An 8,518-nucleotide genomic window follows, 5' to 3' on the forward strand; every position below is an offset into this window, starting at 1 on the left:
ACTGAGCGAGGACAGGGATGGTAACTCTCCATTAGAGAGGCAGAGTTATTAGGAGTAATCCCTAAACTCTAGAATTGCATAGATAGCACAGGATACAGGAGTCACACGTTAGGAAAGGCTAGTCACCCGTCAGATAGGCTTGAATATTATATTGCCTTAGGCTTGACTTCCTGCGAGGGTCACCCGTCAGATAGGATTGACTGGAGAGGTCCTTACCCATGGAATGGTATTAACACCCTTCCAGCTGGGGTTATAGGTTGGACCCCACTAGTTGAGATTCGGGGCATGTCGGTTATGTGACTACTTCCCACAGTTGCAGTTTTAGTATCAATCTTTAGAAATCAAGATTGTCAAATACAGTTATCTATCTCAGTGAGGAACTTAGATAGTTCCATTGATTCATGTACCGCCCGCCAGATAGGCTTGGTCCCATATAAAGTTATTCAATATCAGATCTAGAGATCACCCATCAGATAGGCTTGATCTCAGTCTTATATAATGTTGAGTAATCTCATTATCAGATCCCGAGATCACCTGTCAGATAGGCTTGATCTTAGTATCATATTCAATTGAGTAATCTCATTATCAGATCCCGAGATCACCAATCAGATAGGCTTAATCTCAGTCTCAGATTCAGTTGAGTATCCTTGTTATCATATCTAGTGATCACCCGTCAGATAGGCTTGATCTCAGTCTTATATTCCCTTGAGTAATCTCATTATCAGATCTAGAGATCACCCATCAAATAGGCTTGATATCAGTCTCATAATCAGTTGAGTATTCTTGTTATCAGATCCAGAGATCACCCGTCAGATAGGCTTGATCTCAGTCTCAGATTTAGTTGAGTATTATTGTTGTCAGATTTAGACATGATCATTTCTTATCATTAATAGTAGATTCTGAAATCATCTTTAGAGAGGTTTCATCTCCGATGCAGTCAGTCAAGAGTACAAATCTCAAAATTCAGTCAATGATATGAGTATATTCAGTTAATCAATTTTAGTATCATCATTTTTCAAGATCACTCACTAGATAAGACTGATCTCAACTCTAGTACTCAGTTATAGGTATCAGATGATTCAGTGTTCAGTATTTTAGGCATTAGTAGTGAGTTCTAATGGCAGTAAAGTAGTATCCGAGTTTCAGTATTTTGAGTAACGATGATTTCAGTTATGGTTCGTGCATTCATGCATGTGTTTACATTCAGTACTCTCATGATTATTCAGTTAAGTAATTCGTTATGCATAAGCCCTTGCATTTTACCTCATCTTCATACTTGGTACATTCCCGTGCTGACGCATTTGTGCTATGGTGTTTTATTTGACACCATAGGTTCAGAGGCATGAGATCCAGAGTACCCTTAGCAGCTTAGTCCCAGTTAGTAGCAGTACACATAGCATTTAGTCCTCTTAAGTCAAGGATGATCTTTATTTTTATTATTATCATATCAAATTTGGTTTAATTTTAGTAGACAGAGTTAATTGGGGATATGTTCCATCAACTCCACAGTTCAGACAGTTTAGAGGCTTTGCAGATAAGTGTATCGGTATTCAGTTTTAAATTTTGAGTATTTTTAGATATTTTGAAGCTTATGGCCAGTTTTTGCATTTATTATCTATATTATACAGTGTTCAGGTACAGATATCAGTAGAGGGTTGGCTTGTGGTCCTTCGGGAACATGAGCACCATGTGATATTTCGGTTCTAGAAAATTAGGTAGTTACAATATATATGTAACCATGCAGGGAAAAAGGAATCGGGTTTAGCATGCCTTTAAAACCTTTACCTGCGTTGTGTAGTTTTACCGTCCTAAACCACCCATAGGCTATATGGGTTCAGCTCTCCCTGCTGAAAGGGACCCAGTGCGTATAGTTGCACGACCAAGGAATTATCCTATGGGATGACTTGTATATCCCTAAAATAAAGTGTGAAATTATGCACACGGTCACCAAGACCAAACTAAATTCGACAAATATGATTTTTTAGATTTAGTCCCCCCGGGACCTCCACCTTTCACGACTTTATTATACATCCCATCATTATTGCCCAATTGAAACCAGTTTCAAAATATCCAAATCATTATCCATTTATTAACCAAGGCCATTGATATTGGTATCGTTATACCAACCATTACTTGCAAATATCATCCATAGCAACCATTTATAGTCTTAAAGGGACTTTCAAGTGCCCTTCCTTTACCATATTAAACCACTTGGGAGACTTCCATGTTCCCCACAAGCATAACCAATTATCCTTTAACCTTTACAAACCATTTAAATCATGCATAATTCCTTTACCAAGTTTAACATATGCAAGAGTTCCATTAAAAGAAGTCAATGCAATGAACATATCTCTATAAGCATTTTGTCAAACACATTGGGGCATAATATAACTAAAACCAATTCGAATTACCAATAAACCATTCGAATTAAATCCAATTATCCAAAACCACCATTAATGCATACAAAAGCATAATTAAAACAATGGAAAACCATAATCAAGCAATTAAAATCAAAACCCCTAATCATATTTGAAATACATAACCTCCCAATAGTAAAAAAATGAAAAAATTCATATAAACCATGCCTTTGATTAAATTAACAATTAGGGAAGAGAAACATGACTTAACCCAAGATGATGACGGAAAGAAGTCAACAAGATAAGCCCCAAATTGATCCCTTAGTTGATACCCTTGCTCCTCTAGCTCAATTGCTCTTAAGAGAATTGTGAAGTGTTTAGAAAGAGTTTTTAAGTGTTAATGAATAGAATAATAGGGTAACTATCCTCCCAAGTAGGTTATAAGTTGTGGGGCTTTATTAGGATAAGTAGGGAAATGTCCAAAATATCCCCACTTAAGTTGCACAAAATCCCATCGCAGGGATACGACTGGCCCTCACAAGTCGTACCCTACCAATACGATTGGTATCCACTACTCATATCCAAGCATTAACCTTTGGATCAAACACTGTCCAGTATATGACTCATCCATGCAAGTTGTAACCACATCTTACGATATGCATCCATGACCCGTATCCCTGGCAGAATAAAATACCTAGGGAATTGAACACTATTTACCATGCAAGTCTATAGCTCGATTCATAACTTCGCTTATGGCTTATGGTGAGCCACTCGTACTCAGATCCAACCTAAGTAACCAAGTGTAAGATTAAGTTAAGGAACCAAATGACTCGTAATCACTAATATGACTCGTATCCCTAATTCGTATCCATTCCAGTAACCAAAATCCATCCTACCAATGAACACTGGTTAGCATACGACCTGACCATACCATCTGTACCCCATCATACAGCTTGTACCCATGAGTCGTATTCGGTCCAAAGATCAGAATTGCAAGAAATTTTATACGATCCAAAAATTAGGGTATTTCATTAATGTCATTAGATAAATTAGATTCATCAACTGAATCACCTGAGGATATTACATCTGTAGAGGGCATAGTAGGAACAATATTTGGTAATTATGTGTGGAGGAGGGAACTTCTATATAAGAATCTACATTAACATAGTCATCAAGGCTTGATGGTTGTTAATGAAAATCTGCAGCATATACATGAGTGTTTCTACTTGCAAAGGGAAATACATGTTCCTGAAACATAATATCTCTGGACACAAATAATTTGTTAGTGGCTAAATCCAATAATAAATATCCCTTTTCTGCAGCAGAGTAGCCCATCAATACTGCAGTCTTAACTCTCTTTGATAACTTGTCACCTCTTTGTAGTACAGATGAAAAACATAGACAAACAACAACCTTTAGATGTGTTAACTAAGAAGATTTGGAGAAAATCACTTCATAAGGACTTTTACCCTCTATAGTAGAAGAAGGTAACCTATTTAGAAGAGAAACTATAGTCTAAACATTCAAACCCCAAAACCTATTGGGCATCTTGTATTAAAACATGATAGCTCTAAGTAATCAAGATTTGACTATATTTCCTCTCAATACTCCATTATATTAAGGTATATGGGGATAAATACTATGATGAATAATACTTAAAGATCTAAATAGGTCACTACATTATGAGTTAATGAACTATGTGCCATTATCAGATCTCATAATCTGAACATATGTACTGAATTGTGCCTGAATCTTATAAACAAAATTTCTAAGAGCCATAATAGTTTAAGACTTTAACTTTAGCAGGTGAAACTAGGTATATCTATTATGATCATCATCAATTGTGGATAAATAATACTTTTTATCATAGGTATGTATTTTTATAAGGTCTCCATAAATCCATATGTACAGTATCAAATTGAGCAACTCTAGTCTTACTTATAGGGAAATTTACTCTTTCTTACTAAACTAAAGGGCATATATGACAATTATTCAAACTTCATACATCCTTATCACGCTTTAAAATGTTTATCAACCTAAGTCTTGTGCTAATGGATGTCTAAGCCTCCTATGCTAAAGATTTTAATCCTACACAACAACTTTTGCTACAACTTTGTGACTGTGAACCGGTCTGTGTTATGTTTTGTGATCTTCACATTTTTTTTTGAAAACATAAAATCCACCACATTCCTTTCCAATCCCCTTCAAACTGACACTGTGAAGGTTATGAAAGACATAAAAGTCAGGGTAGAAAGACACAAAACATGAAAGTTGCCTAGTCATTTTAGACACTGACAATAGGTCATGGTTAAAGGAAAGCACATATAGTACATCTCTCATAAATACATTTTTGAAAATATGTGCTTCTCCAGTATGTGATAGATCAACCTTGTCATTATTTGGAGGGTGCACCTTATCTTTCTTTGAAATATCTACTTTGCAGCATTTTGACATGACCTCCATATTTTACTAGAATGTGATGGTTGCACTAGAATCCACTATCCAACCCTGTGACATCTGATGAAATAAAGAACAAATAGTTTTACCTATCATATTAACTTCTGACATGTTGACTTGCTTGTTCTCAGATATATCCTTATGCAGCATCTCTATAATTTGCTTATATTAGCCATCTGTGAATGTTTGTCCCTTGGGTAGAATGGAACTGTGTATTTCTTTATTGCTTTCATGAGTATTTTAAGTATCTTACCCTATTCCTTCATGGAAACTGTTACTAGCTATGCTATTTATTAAGTATTGAGCACTTGTCTGTCGACCAAACTGATTTCCATGGTTACCAGATCCACCAGGCTTACCACCTGATTTATTATTGAACCCTACAGAACCAAAAGCTTTCTATGACCCTCTTGAGCTACCACTGTAACCTTCTCTTCTTCTTTTTTTCCAATCATTAGGATACCATATCAATTTATAGCAAGTTTTTCTATTATGATCAGTGAAGTGACAATAATCACACTTTTTACCCTATTGCTTTATCTTCCATAGCTGCTTACTGAGTTTCTACTTACTTTCATTCCAATTGGATTAGTATTTTTACTTGATATATTTGCACAATACAATTGTTGTATTTCATCTTCACTTATCATTGCAGAAGCCTGATTCAGTGTATGTGTAACTCCCTATAATAAGATTTATTTTCTAGCTTGATCATAGGAATCATTCAAACCACTAAAAAAATGTATAAGTCTTAGCTCAGAAAGATGATCCACATAATCCTTGGACCTTGGAAACGAACACAATGGTGTAGGAACTACTGTATCATATTCACTCCACAAACCTTTCAATTTTGTAAATAAGATACTACTGAGTATGTTCCCTATGATAGATTGTTCATCTTTCTATGCAATTTATAATGTCTCATTCGATTCACCTTATCAAACTCTCTTTTAGATCTGCACATACTTTAGATGCATTTACTGCATACATGATTCCACTGATTAACTATATAGTAATAGAACTTATTAGCCATGACAACACAATGGCATTACAGGTTTCCCATTATTCATCTAGGTCCTCTCTATATGTATCCTTACTACATGTTCCAATTGCAAATCCATATTTTTTCTTCTCCTAAAGTGCAATTCACATTGATTGACTCCAAATCCATAGTTTTCTGATCCTATAAGCTTAACTGGTAATAAGGTTGCACCAGATACATCTGATACACCTATAAACAGCATATCACTTGGATCAAGTTTTGGTGTTATTTTTATCTTCAACAATTAAGTATCAAGATATAGAAAACACAAAAATCACAGCTGAAAATAGGAATCTACTATGACAACTTAGACTTCAAGATAATAACTGCAAATCAAAACTTAATCTAAGAATAGTAAAAGAGAAACTGCCAAAATGGAGGTCCAAACTCTATGAATATCTTCTCAACCTTCACGATCGAGCTCAATCTATGATACCATGTTAAAATATGCTAGGTAGACTAATAGGAACAGAGCATTTATTTTAGAAGCTTCCTATTCTCCTTACTAACGATCTCTGCCAGCTATGACCAATTGCTAATGTAAAAGTAACCATGCTGCAGTCACAAACTTAAAGTAATAGTACAATAGCTGACTAACTATTTACAACAGCTAACTAACTATATTCATTTTGAAAAGTTCTTTGGTTTGGTGTTGAATTATATACGCACACACGAAAACAAACATTTAAAATAGGTATAGACATAATAAGATTAACCATTTTGAACATACTCTGCTAACTCTGGATTCCTGATTCACATCTATTACGAGTGAAAGGTTATAGTATACAATTATCAAGTTATCTTTATCAACTTAAAGGTATTGTCAATTCCATTAATTAATTAAAGATTCTATTATAAATTTTTATGACTACTCCATACAAACTAAAATGAAAATTATTACTCTCTCCATATCACACCTATCCCAATTTATGTTAAATATTTTCCTTTTTTAGTTGTCCCAAAAAAATGTCACCCTTTTAAACTAGTCCCAATGTTAAACACCTCTTTTTCTCTTAATGAAATGTTTAATAGCCACACAAATATATAAGATTTGCTTCAAACCATAAATTTCAAAAGGTTTTTCTTTCATTCGTAAGGAATGTGTACCTAGTCAAATGCATGATTCAACATAAATTGGGACTGGGAGTACAACTATATTAGTGACTACTAGAATTTTTTGAGTAGACTTATACAACAGGGTAATTTTTTTTAGCATCTGATGCCAAATGTCTACATCGACCATTGTTGATGCACATATAATAAAAATTAAATAACTCGATGAAATAAGAAAAGGAGCAGGAGATTAGTACATGCTTGTACTATTGATAGAAATTAGTGAGATCAACCTCCAAATCTTTGATAACAAAACATGTGAGGAAGAGGAGTGTAATACCCTGTACTTTTCCTAGCTCAAAAAGTTTCCCAATAATGTTAGAAACTTTCTTTAAAATATGAATACACTTTTTCACATGTGGTATTTTCAAGACTTTCACCTTTTGTCATGTGGAGAATTGAATAAGCTTTCCATCGATATAAAATTCACCCAAATCTGACACCCGGGTGAAGTGTTGGAGCCTTTTTAGTGAGACGGTGTATAACCTGAGCCTTCAGTACGACACGGAGATAACTCAAATGACAATTGTCAATTTCCAGTGTTTCTCCAAGATAGTGGCGTGTCATGCTAAACTTCTAGGTCACAAAAAAGGTGGCAACGCGATAGGTCCGTATCGCACCATCGTGCAATTTCCCATTTGTTACTTTCTAGTGACTTGGCACGATAGTGGCGCGAGGATGAAAATCAAAAAAAAAAATTTAGAAATTTGAACACACATCCAGGGTGAAAAGGGTCAATTTCTCAATCCTATATAAACCCAATAACAAGTGACTTCGCCATTCTTCACCCAAACTATACTAGTTTCTCTCAAGTTTCTCTTAAGAACAAGCTAGGATTTCTATTGGAGATTTAAATTCAAGAAGTTTTCACCGTCAATACTCAAGAAATCACATCCCAGGTATGCATAGTGTTCATTCATGGACTCCTTTCGTCCATGAAGTCCAAGAATTTCTTTTCAAATTCAAGTGTATAGATTTTAATTTGAATTCCACGTTAGGTTTGTGTTGCCCATGTTGATAATGACCAATTGAGTTTTAATCCATGTTTGGTGATAAATTTTATGTGGAATTGACAAATAAAGATGTAGATTCATGTAAACCTATAAATAAACCCTAGGATGATGAAATTAGAGATGAATCATGATGATTAATTGTTGTATAATGTTTGTCTATGTGTGTTATGCCTACCATATGTATGATTAAATGCATAGATGAAGGAACAATGCCCAACTAGTATGATATCATGAAATCCCCATGTATCTACAAGCTTATGCATATCACATATTTGATGAAGTGATTCAATAGATGAATTATGAATTGTGTTGTTGGTCATGTGTTCAAGTAAGCCATGCTATGTCAGTTTCTTCTCATTGAGTCTAGGGGGTACGTGTACCCAAACATTTAGCTATGTGTCTATAGCCATGTCATGTTTTCACGATACTCTTAGTCAAGCTATAATCCATAGAACTCAGTCAGCCATGTGACTCAAGAAAACCTAGAAATCTCATAAATCTCAGTAATCTCAGTAGTTTAGTAATCTCAGTGATCT

The sequence above is a fragment of the Capsicum annuum genome, chromosome 12 (assembly GCF_002878395.1).
Source record: "Capsicum annuum cultivar UCD-10X-F1 chromosome 12, UCD10Xv1.1, whole genome shotgun sequence".
Lineage (NCBI taxonomy): Eukaryota > Viridiplantae > Streptophyta > Magnoliopsida > Solanales > Solanaceae > Capsicum > Capsicum annuum.